Source organism: Carica papaya, chromosome 6 (assembly GCF_054855325.1).
Source record: "Carica papaya isolate Zhongbai chromosome 6, ASM5485532v1, whole genome shotgun sequence".
Classification (NCBI taxonomy): Eukaryota; Viridiplantae; Streptophyta; class Magnoliopsida; order Brassicales; family Caricaceae; genus Carica; species Carica papaya.
Genome location: NC_142314.1, coordinates 18,165,718 through 18,181,468, shown reverse-complemented (window position 1 = coordinate 18,181,468; position 15,751 = coordinate 18,165,718). Strand labels below are relative to the sequence as shown.

The 15,751-nt window shown below is 36.0% G+C and overlaps 1 long non-coding RNA gene across 4 annotated transcripts; it reads left to right on the top strand.

Annotated features, from left to right (window-relative positions):
* Positions 1 to 5,673: 5,673 nt before the first annotated feature.
* Positions 5,674 to 11,497, top strand: LOC148253361 (uncharacterized). Of its 4 annotated transcripts, none has more exons than XR_015821807.1 (4): positions 5,674 to 6,308; positions 7,029 to 7,266; positions 7,386 to 8,849; positions 8,936 to 9,679. It is a non-coding gene; the product is annotated as an uncharacterized LOC148253361 (long non-coding RNA). The 4 variants fall into 4 exon arrangements; XR_015821808.1 differs by lacking the exon at positions 5,674 to 6,308 and adding an exon at positions 6,315 to 6,456; XR_015821806.1 differs by lacking the exon at positions 5,674 to 6,308 and having other exon boundaries at positions 6,465 to 7,266.
* Positions 11,498 to 15,751: the final 4,254 nt, after the last annotated feature.

Here is a 15,751-nt window from a genome sequence, read left to right as displayed (position 1 = left end):
CCAAGAGGAAAATTTGTACTCAAGAGATTCCTGTAGTCCGAAATTTTTTAGATGTGTTTCCAGACGAACTGCCCGGTCTGCCAGTGGACAGAGAAGTCGAGTTCACAATAAACCTACAGCCAGGTACCCAGCCCATTTCGGTTGCTCCTTACCGCATGAGCCGCATTGAGATGGAAGAGCTGAGGAAACAGATTACTGAATTGCAAGACAGCGGTTTTATTAGACACAGTGTGTTCCCTTGGGGTGCCGGAGTCACTTTTGCAAGGAAGGGAGATGAAACATTGAGACTGTGCATTGATTACAGAGGATTGAACAAGGTCACGATCAAAAACAAGTATCCCCTTCCCTGGATTGATGACCTCTTTGATCAGCTGTAGGGTGCACAAGTCTTCTCTAAAATAGATCTACGATCAGGTTACCACCAGGTGAAGATAAGAACAGAAGACATCCCCAAGACGGCCTTCCGAATCAGGTACGGACACTATGAGTTCCTGGTCATGCCATTCGGGCTAACTAATACCCTGACACTCTTTATGGATCTGATGAACAGGGTTTTCAGAGAGTTCTTGGATCAGTTTGTCATCGTGTTCATCGATGATATCTTAGTCTACTCAAAAAGCAAAGAAGAGCATGCTCACCATCTGGCCCAAGTTTTGCAGGTCCTTAGAAACAAGAGGCTATATGCGAAGTTGAATAAGTGTGGATTCTGGCTTGAACAGACTGCCTTCCTAGGACACATCATATCGAAAGAAGTGGTATCAGTGAATCCTGAAAAGGTTGAAGCGGTACTTGGTTGGGAGAAACTGACATCAGTTAAGAAAATTCGTAGCTTCCTGGGAATGGCAGGTTATTACCGCAAGTTCGTTGAAGGATTCTCCAGTCTAGCAGCTCCTCTAACCTGACTCACAAAGAAGAATGCCAAGTTCAAGTGGAATGAAGACTGCGAAAGAAGTTTTTCAGAATTAAAGAAGCGGCTGACCACTGCACCCGTGCTAGCCTTACCGAGTGGATCTGGAGGATATACAGTTTATAGTGATGCCTCCTATCTGGGCCTAGGTTGTGTCCTGATGCAGCATGGAAAGGTTATAGCATACGGGTCCAGACAGTTAAAGAATCATGAGAAGAACTATCCCACCCATAACTTGGAACTTGCCGCAATCATTCATGCCTTGAAAACCTGTCGCCATTATTTGTACGGAGAGACCTTTCATATCTATACCGATCACAAGAGTTTGAAACACATATTCACTCAGAAGGATCTCAACATGCATCAGAGAATGTGGATAGAACTCCTTAAGGACTATGATTGTGACATCGTATACCATCCGGGTAAGGGCAACGTGGTAGCAGATGCCCTCAGTAGGAAAAGTGCAGGTATCTTAGCCCATTTGATGGTTTCAGAATGCAGACCAATTGGGGCCACACAACAGGTTCGACTTCATGATCTGAAGAGAGTCACATGTTTGGGTTGCCTAACAGTTCAGCCCGAGTTAATTCAGAGAATAAGGGAAGCCCAGACAGTTGACCCCGCCCTGATAGCCCGTAAGAAGGATGCAGAACAGGGAGGGAGCTCAGAATTCTGAATATCTGCCGATGGACTACTTCGTTTCCAAGACAGGGTGTGTGTCCCCGATGACAGTGAGTTAAAAATGGACATCATGACAGAGTCCCATGGCTCGAAGTTTGCCATGCATCCAGGAAGCACCAAAATGTACCAAAGCATGCGACCCCGATTTTGGTGGCATGGGATGAAGAAAGACATAGCCGACTTTGTATCTAAATGTTTGGTATGTCAGCAGGTCAAGGCAGAGCATCAGCGCCCAGGTGGGTTACTTCAACCTTTACCGATCTCGGAGTGGAAGTGGGAACATATCACCATGGACTTCGTATCGGAGCTACCCAAGGCGCGTTCAGGACATGATGCCACATGGGTAATCGTTGACCGACTTACCAAGTCTTCCCACTTCCTAGCCATCAGGATGACTGATTCATTAGACAAGTTGGCAATGATGTATATCCGGGAGATAGTCAGATTGCATGGGGTTCCAGTAACAGTAGTGTCCGACAGGGATCCCAGGTTCACCTCTCGGTTTTGGAGTAGCTTCTAGCAAGCTATGGGAACAAAGCTGTCTCTTAGTACTGCCTTCCATCCCCAAACTGATGGACAATCAGATAGGACAATTTGTACGCTTGAGGATATGCTCCGAGCTTGTGTCCTTGACTCTGGGGGCCATTGGGACAACCATCTACCCCTGATAGAGTTTGCTTACAACAACAGCTACCAAGCAAGTATCGGCATGGCCCCATATGAGGCGCTATATGGGCGCCCGTGCAAGTCACCGATTTGTTGGGAGGAAGTGGGCGATAGAAGATTGTTCGGCCCAGAGTTGGTAGAGGAGACCACGTCCAAGATAGTTAAAATGAAGAAGAACATTCAGACAGCTCAAAGTAGGCAGAAGAGTTATGCAGATATCCAGAGGAGAGACCTAGCGTTTGAGAAAGGCGACCGTGTGTTTCTTAAGGTCACTCCTTTCAAGGGAATTAGTAGGTTTGGCAGGAGGGGAAAATTAAACCCCCGATATATTAGACCCTTTGAAATCTTAGACAGGATTGGTACCGCTGCCTACAGACTAGCACTGCCTCCCGAGCTCCCCAGAGTCCACAACGTGTTTCACGTATCTATGCTACATAAGTACAACCTGGACCCTTCTCATGTCTTAGCTCATGAACCGCTTCCACTCCAAGAGGACTTGTCTTATGAAGAAGTACCGGTCGGTATCACGGACCAAAAGAGCATAATACTCCGCAACCGGGAAATATCATTTGTAAAGGTCGTGTGGCAGAACCACACGCCCAGGGAGGCTACTTGGGAGCTGGAATCTGAATTTAGAGCCCAATATCCCCATTTATTCGACCAAGAGTAAGAGGCAAATTTGGGGGACCAAATTTCTTTAAGGGGGGAGAGTTGTAACACTCATTAATTTTATTATTATTATTATTATTATTATTATTTTAATTTATTTTATTTAGTTTATTTTGTAATTATTGAAATTTTAATTGATTTATTTAATTTAATTTAATTTAATTTAATAAAAATAAAAATAATAATAATGATAAAATTGGGTAAAAATATTATTTGGATTTAATTGAAATTGATTTTGGAAAAAAAAGGTGAAAATTTGGATTCTGGGGTTATTTTTGAAAAGAAAATCGGAAACCGGGGGTCAAAACGTAATTTAGAAAAGTTGGACCACATCAGCTTTACGTCAGCAGCCACGTCAGCGGCCCGGTCAGCAGCCCCGGCCAACCAGGACGCGCCGCCGCGTGGCAAGGACACGCTGGCCAAGGGACCGGCCACGGGGGCGATCCGCGTGCGTGCGATCCGACGGCCCAGATCAAACGTGCGCACAGACGGCCCAGATTCACGCGCACGGACGGCCCAGATTGCATCGCAATGAACTGCCCAGATTTAATCCCAATTAAATCGTGATCGAACGGTCCAGATTCAATCTTGATAGACGGTCAAGATTAAAAGGCGAAGGGTATAAATACCCCCACCCACACTTGACCAAAGAAACCCTAGCCGCCAGTGCTCGCCGGAGAAGAAGAACCAGTCGCCAGAGGAGCCGGCCGTCGCCACCCGCCGCCGCACCGGGGAAATTTGCGACCGCCGATCGAGGTAATTTTTCTTCCCCTTGCTCATTTTTCGACGCTGAGTCCGCCTATGGCCAAACCGAAGCCAAACCACCGGCCAAACGGTCGAAAAACTCAGCTGAAACCCAGCGACGCCGCCGCGCCCCTCCTCAGTTTTTGCCTCTGATGAGGCCCTTCCCGACCTCCGTTTGATGCAAATTTTATACCACTGTGATCACCGTTCTTTTCTCTACAGGTTAATCGGAGCCAAATCACCAAAACACGATTCACACCGGAGAGCCACCGCACCTGAGAGCACCGCCGCCGGTAAGCTTCGGTTTTTCGTAATTTTTTGGCCCACCGAGGGCCCTAGGGTTGTTTTATCGCAGGGACCGATGCAAGTGTGGCCGAATTCGGCTAGAAACGGCCAAAAACGGCCAACCCGAGGCGAATCGCCGTCGCCGTCGCCGGAGCACGGCGGAGCTGCCGTGCCGGAATTGCGATATTGGCCGAAAGGGGCCCTGGGTTTAATTTAGGATTTTTGGGACACATACAGATACCAGTAGTGCGTTTCAGTTCGCCGGAAAAAATTCAAAAAAAATTAGGGACAGCCTGTAGGCGCACTGTAGAGCCATATTCAGACCCCGAAACAAGTAAGAACCCATCACCCTATTTCCTATCACGGTATTAAAGTTCAATAAATGATAAAACGGTATTTCATGAATCAATAGATGGTGAAATTGTTTAAGGTCGCTAATGGAGCCCGAGTCTGGTGTGTTTGTCGGTCAACTGTTGTTTGGCCTATTTTACAGTTTTAAATGCAGTATGAGGTCTGATGTTTTCATTTCATACTTTCGTGTGCATATATCACTGTTTTATTGATTATGGGTTGAATGACTGGGAACCCGATGTTGTATGTTGTCTTGTTTGGCATAAATTACTGGTTTGCTAGTTTGTATGTGATTTGATGATGCTAACTGAGGAAAAAGGGAATAAAAGATTATGTAAATTAATAATTGTATAATGTGGTCAGCCTAACTAGATATCCTGGGAGATGGTGGACGGACCGGGTCCGTAGGGAACCCTACCGGGATTGTGGTCTCTCATACCGGACGGGGTATGGAGACCTTATGTGTTTTGGCGCCCATACCGGACGAGGTATGGGGACAGCCCGTTTCACCCTCATACCGGACGGGGTATTGAGGTTTATAGTTTTGGCGCCCATACCAGACGAGGTATGGGGACGGCCCTAGAATCTGATTACAAATTAATGATATATCATATTATTGATATACATTCATTGGTCGATCAATTATGTTTATCTGTTGAAAAACATAATTATGAATGTACTCGATTTATTAGTTAAATGAGATAGTTAGATATATAAATGTGATATGTGATCTAGGGTATAGCATACAATTGCATACTCTAATCTTCACTATTCAAAAAGTTATATACTCCTAACAGATATTTAGTTAAAGTGCTCTAGAAGTATGCATGGTCACACGGCTTATTTATGTATGAGTCTTGTAGAATTAAAGAGAGAGGTGGTCTCATCATGTGTGAGTGAGAGATATCGAATTTAGTTAGGTGGATCACCCATGATGGGACCGAACCCAGTTGCATTTGTGGTAACTGCTAGTTTAAAATTCAAAATCAAAAGATTGTGGTTAATTACCACATCCAAAAGAAAAGGAGAAGTTATCCACTTAATGTTCTGTAAGAATAAAAAACTGGAAAAAAAAAAGACACAACATACAGGAAAAAAAAAAAAAAACACACACACACACATACTCTCTCTATGAAAAAGTTCAGTTTTTGCGAAAAAGAATAAATTTTTTTGACTAATTTTATTTTTAAAGTTTCGATTTTTATAAAAGATATTTATGTTGTGAACATTCACATATACGTTGTTATATGTTAATGTAATTATATGTGTTGTTATGTATATTGATATTTAGAAATTGCATTTTGTTGTAAATTATATATTAATTCAATTAATTCCTAACAAAAAGGGTCCATTTCCTCTCCATCTTCTTTCAACTCCATCATGGGGAGGTGTTAGGAAACCAACGGAGGTAGCAGGTTAAAAATGAAGAAAGACAAATGCGAAGAAAATCCTCTTTCTATTTCAAGTTCCCAGCCGACAGAAATGGAGAGGATCGTGATTATTTGAGTCGAAGTTGCTAGGCTTGGAAAAGGAGGCAGAGTGAAGTAAAGGAGAATCATATAAGTAACCAGGGAAGCACTAGGAAACTAGGAAAGCCTTTTAGAGCTCGATTTCAGCTATTGAGAAGGAGGTTTGGTGAAAAAGGAAAGAGGTTGTGGCTGACAATGGTTAAAGAGGGGGAAGGGGAAAAGAAAAAGGAAGAGGGAAAACTAGAAAAAGGAGAGGACGGGGTTGAGAACATAGAAGGAGCAAAGAGAGAGAGAGAGAGAGAGAGAGAGAGAGCAGATGAAGTATGTGGGAAGGAAGAGAGAAAGAATAAGAGAGGCGATAATTTAGTCATACGATGCTTTTCTTGTGAATTTTGATTGTTGATTATTTAAAGAATTCTATCATGTTCCATCCTGTTACTCCAAATCATTTGCAAGGGGGACAGACTACTCCACCTTCAATTGTAACATCCTTGCAGCCTTCAGTTCCTCGGTAGTCTACGCATCCGAGCTCGTTGGTACTTCCAAATTCCTCTATGCCTAGAACAGCTGCGCTAGTGATGTCGCCTTGTGCACCTGTACTAGAAGGAATCTTGTCAAATACTCCAAAATTTTCATTTTAATGGGAATTCTCAATTGATAAAGAACAGTCAGTTGTCTAAAACTGTATGTTACCATCTTGATTTCTTCCATGCTGTTCAAAAAATATAAGTCCTAACTCAGCTTGTTTCTATCGAATTAAGTCTTGGACAGGCAATCTACGGTGTCTTAGATTGATTGATAAACATTTAATTCCACATGTGGTGTTCATTATATGTGAAACTTTATCTAGTAAGTGTAAACAATTAAATGTTTTTAACTTGATGTTTGTGTGCGTGCTTTAACACAAGAATTGACTAGAGAATTGAATAGAGTATTAAAGTCTCAGGCTTAAATAATAGGATATGCAACTTACTCTAATAGACACTATGTAGCATTTACTTGACGTGTACGGAGTAGGAACTAGGACCAAATGCCATTGTTTCTTATATGGTTTCCATAAAAAAAAAAAAATGTTTTTTTAATGTCGTATTAGGAGTTAAGGCATTTACATTTGTATACTTTTGCCTTGTCTTTTCCCATTTTATTTTGCCTCATTATTATCTTTTTCTTATATTCATGAATGAGTCAACTGTGATTTTCACGTTTATTTGTTATATTCTAAAATCTTATTGTTTTGATCTCATCTTTGGTTATAGCCACCTCAGATAGGTGGCATCCCTTGCCCACCTTTTTTGCCGCATCTTGCTGTTTATCCAGGACCTTATCCTTTACCAGCATTTGGTTCTTCTCTTCCTTCTGGTCCCGTATCTGATTCTCAACCAGTTGGTGTTACTTCTTTGGGAACTGCAGGCACCAGTCCAACATCTGCTGCTACATCAGATCATCAATTGGTTCGGATTCTCATATCATAGACAGACTCACTCCCAGGAATTGGTATGCTCAGAGTTTCATGCTAGATTACTAATCAGCTAACAATGTAACAGATGTTTGACCTCAATCACTATTACATGATGTTAATATTTTCTTCATCAATATCACATGGTAATTTGCAGATAATAGGAAACCTGCTCAAGATGTTGGCAATAAGGATGGTTCTGCTGTAGGCGAACAATTAGATGCTTGGACTGCCCACAAGACTGAAAGTGGAATTGTCTACTACTATAATGCGTTGACAAGACAATCAACATATGAAAAACCACCTGATTTTAAGGGAGAGGTCTGTATATTTACTATTTTACTTTCCTAGTTATTGATTTTGTGATAGCATAATCTAAAACTCTCATGTATAACTGGGCAAGCCTTTTCACCATCTGCGTGGATCCTTTTTCTGAAACTTATACTCGGAGCACTCTTGAACTACTTATCTTATAAAGGTGTCATATAAAGAAATTCTTTACACTGTAAAACCTAACTCCAAATCCAGGAACTGAAAATAAGATCTCATATATCTTATTTTCTTACTAAGCATGAAACACCTAGTTTAGATTGGCCACTTTTTGAAGTGTGCCTGACTTATAGCTCTACCAGTAAAATATATTATGGGGATCTGATTTCTTTAGGTGAAATTGACATCTTCTTAGGGGGTACTGAGACCTTCATGGTAGAAGACTATGAAGCTATTGGGTTGCTTCATCACTTTGTCTTAATGAGTATTCTTTTTCATTATCTCTTGAATGTTTGTGGTGTCTTTTAGATTTTTCATGGGACCTAGTAGTTTCTTATCTTGTTTATTTGTCCTTTTCAAAACATGGAATCTAGAGAGTTCTCAGTTAAGGGCAAATTTTTTTACTCCATGTTTAGATTGACATAGATAGCAGCAAGGAAAAGGAAAGAAAAAGAAGAGATGTTCATCCTTGTTCTGTACTTGTTTGGAAAAAGAACAACAATTAGTAAAGGAATTGAACGATGATGAAGGTCCTTCTCTTTCTTGTTTTTCATTTAAAAAACAACAATTAGTTTCCCATTTCTCCAAATTAGGTGGAAAATAAGGGGAAATGAAATGAAAGTGCTCGAAAACTTCAAAGGTAATTTTTCCATTTTCATTATTTCATTAAGAGAAATAATTGATTATTTTATGATAACTAATTTATTTATTTATTTTTATAAAACTTAACCAAACAAAATATTACTTAAATCCTCCAGTTTTCTTTAATTTTTCGAATTTTAGTAATTGAAAAAAGGGAAACACTTTTCTTTTCGTTTCATTAAGAAATCACTCTTTTTTTGTTTTCTTGTTTTTTTTCTCCAATCCTTAGGTGATTTTTACCCAATATACTCTTAAAATCTCCGTTAAAGAAGACAATAGCTTTTTTACACCTAGGATAATTAGATTTACCATAAAAAAAGAATTCAGACTTTCATGACAAAAGAGGAATGAGATGATTACTAGGCAACACTGGTATTTGGGAAATGAAGAAGAATCTTCCCCAATCTTAGAGAGAACCAGGCAAGCATTTTCTAGCAGAGGTGAAGGAGAAACTTTAGAGTTTTTCTGGGCAATCAGCGAGAATTCTAAGGTAATATTTTCTTTGAAGGTGCTAAAACTGTTGGTTGGCAGGCAATTGGATCAGGTTATTGAGACTTGGCCTTCCTTTGATTGCAGAAAAACTTGCACCAAAAGAATAGGAAGCCTTTCAGGGAATTCAGTTGATGGGCAATAGATCATATACTGTAGGGTTAATGGAGGAGGTGATGGTAATCCAAAAGGTAACCACATTGTGTGGAAGGAGAAGTTATACTGCATTACTTCAAAACTTTTTATTACTGCAAGGACTTATGTTCTATGAACCTACTTGTGAGTGTTTACAAGCTCATTGCAAATGTGTTAGCTAGAAAAATGACAAAGGTGATGGGTAAAGTGGTTGGTTAATGTCGACATGTATTCGTGGAAGGAAGGCAAATTATGGATATAGTCTTGGTGACCAATAAGGTGGTGGATGATCTAATATTTAGAAATAGAGAAGGGATCATTTGCAATCTTTATATGGAGAAAGTCTATGATCAATTGGAGATTCATCAAGAACTTGCTAAAGAAATTGGACTTTGGAGATAAATAGTGCAAATGGATCAACTCTTGCGTTACCACTAGATCTTTTGTGGTCATGGTGAATGACGTTCCATCTTCCTTCTTTAAGGCATCCAGTCTTAAATAAAGAGATATATCATCTCTTTTAATATTCGTTGTTGTCATGAAAATTTTCAATAAATTATTGTTAAGGGACAAGGAGATGAGTTTGTTAGGAGGACTTACGGTGGGAGAAGGTGAGCAAACAGATGAGATAATTTATTTATTTTTTGCATACGACACTTCAGTGTTCTGTGAATTGAATGAAGATGCATTACTTAATCTGATATGTGTTTTATTGTGTTTCCAAAAGATTTCTACCTTTATTGAGAATCAAACAAAGGATTCAAGATACTTACTCTGTAATGAGTAACCCTATTATTTATGTTCTTTTAAGTTTTTCGAATCTTTATTTAAAAAAAAAAAAGTAACTCTGTTGTTGTATTTTTAGATTTTTATTGCTACATTCGTTTTATTTACTATATTTAAAAATTAAATAGATAATTATTATATATATTATTGCATTACAGACAAAATGATCTTCAAAAGATAAAAAATTGGCATGTGAAAGTTTTTTATTATGTATGTATATATATATATATATATTTGCTAATAACATGTCAAAAATAATATATACCTTTGCTGTGAACGTAGTGTCATATTCTTCCCTTACTCTCACTGTAGATCTGATGAGAGTTGACCATTATTCGGTTTTAAAAGAAGTATGTGTATATGTTATTTATTATTATTTTAGTATTAATTATTCTTCATGTTATAATTATCTTAGAAATTTTAAAAAAAAATGAATTTTAGATTTACAAAATTATTTCAGTTCAATTATTTTGTACAAAATTTTGAAGAAAATTAAAAAAAAAATTATTTTGTTATAATCATATTTTCAATAAACTTTGAAGATTATAATAACTAAATATTAAACTTTATAATTTCAATAAAAATAATTCTTTGTTTAAATACAGATAATAATAACTAATCTGAAAAAAAAAAACGAACATTCATGGAAAAATTATTTTCAATTCCAAATATTGTTTAGAAACATTGTATTTTTCAAAGTATTTTTTATGTTTTTCAATTAATATTAATTCTAGGCAAAATTTTATTAAGAATTTATATTTTAAAAAAAATTATAAATTTATGAATCAAACTATAAACAAAAAAAATTTGGATACTAAATTATAATAATAAATTATATTTTATGAATTATTTTTTTATTTCTCTAAAATCACTAAGAAAAAAAAAGGTGTCAATTTATACATTATATTATAATTTGTAGATTTGCATGTCATATATAAAATTATAATAAAATTTATAACCTTGAATCGATTTTGCTTTCATTTAAATGTATTTACACGTTATACATAAAATTATAATAAAATTTATATAGACTTAAAGTGATTTATGTTCTTAGTATAAAATGAAAGTTTCTCAATGTAATGTTTGAATTGGACATTTTTTTTTACTTTATACTTAATAACTATAAGTATTGATGTTTCTACATATTTACATCATCTTTGGTGGATGAAAAAAATATATATGCTAATTGATCAACATGGGAAGAAGAAAAAAGATTAGCAACAACAAGAATATTTTATTAGATACTTCTGAAGGAAAAAATATAAAAGTTACTAGTTAATCAAAAAAAAAAAAGACTCTAAGAATGAAAAGAAGTCATTGTTGTCCTCAGGTATTAAAGAATTAACGTAGTCAGCATTAAAAAATAAATCATTGTTGATTGTTGCCTTACTAATTTTCTGCAAATGATGAATGACTACTATTATTAAAATCTGATTCAAGAAGATTACACGTGTTGATATCTTTGTTATTGAAGGAGAATGATGGAGCCAATCCAACAATGCTATTTTGAAGAAATGAAGGGTTATCACTTGTGAATTCTCATTCAAAAGAAGTATCAATACGGTGATCCAAGCTATTGGAGAGAATGATGAAGGTTGTTGGTTTTGAATATATGAGTTAGTAACTTTATCGTCCATCCACTAAAGTTATAATCACCATTGTAAAGAGATTCAATATAAGTCTCCATACCATCAGAAGAGAATAATAAAACTTCAAATGTGACACCCATATCATAGTAATAATTGTCACTATCTTCATTATCATTGTAGGTGTTAGGTGTAAGCATAATAGGTCTCAAAGGAAACGTTTGCGTAAATTTAACATTGTTCTTGTATTCATCAATATTCACTATATTTTGGTCAAGATAACCATTATAATAAGTAGAAGTTGATAATTCTTAAAACACATCAGATGGTATAAATTGACATTAATCATCACTCTTGTTAATATTTGTTATTTCTTCAACAAGGCACTCATCATGGTTTTGATGATCATAACTAGTAATATTCTGATAAAGCAAAAATTGATAATTCTTGAAGCTTGCGAGCGCCCTCAACGTTTCCAACTTACCAGTAATTGTTGTCAACTCATCAAATGTTTGATATGCATTAAAATCAATATTATCCCACTAAAATCCTTCACACATTCTCTTTCTTTTCTTGGTCTTAATCACTTCGTTATCTTTAGAAGTTGATAGCTCTACGTTTTGACAAAGCAAAGAAGTAGAAGGATTATTGTAATTATAGATGGGATAAGGTGCATGATTGTTGAGGAATGAGTCGACAAGGAGATTGATGTTAGGGTACGCAAATGTGTAAAACTTCTCTTATTTAGCTAAAGGAGTAGAAATCAAATTGACAACGTGAATATTACAAAAAACACACAACTCTGCTGCTTTGTTAAACAACCAACTTCATTTTTTACTGAAAAAAACAGTTCTCTGTTCTTTTGTTTCGCATTTTTATATTAGAACTTATTTTTTTACCAAACCACAACTACTATCACTTATTTTCTCTAATTGTACATGAATCTTTTCAATAAAAATATTAAATATATCAATTTCTATATTATTAAAAAATTGCATTAATTTCAATAACAATAATGTCGATACTATTTAAGGCAAGAATTAAAGTATATTGATCCAATTCTTATATAGACTAATTCATGAAAATCTATATAAATATGCTAATTGCAATTCTGGATGCAATTCAATATATTTTTATCTTTTACAAACCAACATATTATAATGATTTTCACAAACCCAAAAGAGTACAATTATTGGGTGCAACCCAACATTATAAATGTACTTATATTCTCATACCATTAACAAATTATCTTTTACAAACTAAAAAAATTATAAAATAAAACTAAAAAATTTGAAACTATGAAAAAAACTAACAAACTTCGTAATAATAATATAACAATAGGCTCGAGCCTTACAAATATTATATATATATATGGAATAAAAATAAAATGTATAAAACTAAAAAAAAAAAAAAGCAAACTTCATAATAATAACAATACAACCAATAAGCTAAAAACTATAAATACTACACATAATCATAAAAAAAAAATAAGAATTATAAATATTACACATAATCATAAAAAAAATAAGATTCCTAATAGTAATAATACATCACAATAAGCTCAGGCTTATAGTACATGCATTGTTATACATTATTGTATGAGTAATATAAATGCCCAAAACTCAAAATAAATAAATTTATATTTTTAAATGTGGAAGCAAGTATATTAAGATTTACATTTCTTACACAATAAATTAGAATGTCCAATAAATTTATGAGAATGTCCCTACTATATCGGATAGTAAAAAGAAGCAAATAAATGATTTAAAACAATTGTTTAAAACATCTCTACTATCTCTTGAAGAGGTCTGGGAGGTAAATTACTCACAACCTTCTTACTGATCAGAATCTGAATCTTGATCTTTTTGATCTGAAATGTTTAATAGAAGAGTGATCTATACTATCTCAGTAAAAATATCACACTAATAATTGATACGAAAAATTAAGGGTTAGTAAAAATCACAAAAATATATAATGGAACCATTAATTTAAGTAAATTCATTTATCATGAAGAAAACTGTTTATTCTATACTTACCATTACGAATTTTTCAAAAATTAACTTATGAAGACCAATATCCATACAACTTTTCAATTTCATGCATAAGTGAACAAAAAACGATAATTTTTTTTTTTTTTTTTTTTTTTTATATTTGCTTACTAGTACTCGTTTAGGTCCATAGGGATATCCCCCTACGCGTGAAGTCAATATCCAAATTTATCAATTAACCAGCCGTCTCCATACCCCGTTCGTAATGGGCGTCAAACATTCCATCGTCTCGATACTCCGTTCGGTATAAGGGTGAACCATACCTCCCAAACTCTTCCGATATGGGACTTTCCAACCTCATCTAACTGAGGTAACATTCACAGTAGGATTCCTTATGTATTAGGTCCATCCACCCTTTCCGAAATACTCGATAAGTCTTTCACACAAAGATCCCCATTATAAAATAACTACCAAACGCATATCAATATCTTATTTCATATTTACAGATTAATTAAATGACATTTATGCAAACAACACAATTTCATACATTAATAACCAAGAAACGTACTCAGGGTCTTTATTTCAAATCAGTCAATCAAATCAAGAAAATAATGATTAGACAGTCAATAAACGAGAAAATAATTAAAAGCAATAATTAAGGCACATTGCAGAATAATAATTATTTAGGAAGCATAGAAAAATGAATAGGCAATACAAACAAAGTAGGACAAATATAAACTGATCGATTCCGACTCCACTAATGACCTGTAATTATTTTTAGAATTTTTTTAATTTTTCACAAAACACAATATTATTGATTATTAAGGCTCAATTTACTATAACAAGGAATATGTTGAAAAGTTATTATTCGGATCGATGTTTCGAAATGCCTTACAATCTACCACGTCTCTTAACGAGTCTCGAATTTTCTAACTTCTCTCTGCAGAAATCAAAATACTCGTTACGTACTAAAAAATACCTCAAAAAATCTAAACATAAATACATAAACAAACAACGTACATCTAACAATGCAATCATATCTTAGATTTTCAAAATCAAATAGTAGTGAAGTAAGCAGTGATACATACATTTAAAACCATATAATAGATAAAACAGATACTATAATACATTTAAACTGTAAAATAAATCAAACAAGAATTGACAGAGAATAATGTTCGGTTCGGGCTCTATTAGCAACCGTAATTAATTATGCATATCTCTTTAATTTGTACAAAATATCATATCATCATTTATTCAAACTTTAATTCCATGATAGGAAATAGGGTGAGGGGTCCTTACTTGATTCGACATCGAAAATTAGATGGTTACTGCGCCTACGGGCGGTCCTTGGGTTCCCTGAATTTTCATTTGGGAACTGAAACGCGCTTACGGTACCTACAAGTGCCCCAAATAAATCCATAAATCAGACTCAGGGCCTACTCGGTTAATTTTAAAATTCTGGCACAGCGGCTCCGGTGTGCTCTGGCTACGGCACCACCACCCGCGGCAATGATCTGCCTCGGGTTTGCTGTTTTCTACCGTTTTTGGCCGAATTCAGCCAAACTTGCATCGGTTCCTATGAGAAAACACACTTAGGGATTTTGGTGGGCCGAAAAAATGTAAAAAGCTGAAACTCACCGGCGGTGGGGCTCTCCGGTGCGGCGACTCCTTCGGCACACGTTGCGGTTAAGTGTTTTGCTCCAGTCAACCTGTAGAGGAGGAAACAGTGATCACAACGATGGAAAAATCACATCGAACAGGAATCGAGAAGGGCCTCATCGGAGGCAAAAATTGAAACACCCCGCAACGGCGCCACTGAGCTTCGGTGGCGTTTTCCGACCAATCAGCTGGTTCTTTCACTCTGATTTGGCTATGGGTGGGTTTGAAATCAAATTCTGAGCAAATGTTAGAATTTTACCTCGTTTGGCGGTTGGAAATTGTTCCGATGCTGCGGCGGGTGGCGGCGGCGGGCTCTTCGGCTGTAACACCCAAATTTTTTTTTATTATTTTATTTTTATTTTTATTTTTATTTTATTTTAATTTTTATTGGAATTTTGTTAATTTTATTTTATTTTAATAATTAATTTATAAAGTTTTAATTTAATTTAATTTAATTTAATAGAAATAAAAATAATAATAATAATAAAATGGGGTAAAATTATTTTTTGGATTTAATTGAAATTGATTTTGGAAAAAAATGGTGAAAATTTGAATTTTGGGGGTGTTTTTGAAAAGAAAATCGAAAACCGAGAGTCAAAACACAATTTAAAAAAATAGTGCTACGTCAGCAGCGGTGTCAGTAGCCCGGTCAGCAGCTCCGGCCAACCAGGACACGCCACGTGGCAGGGACGCTGACGCAGGAAGCCGCGCGGGATGGAGACACGTGGGTGATCCGCATGCGCGCGATC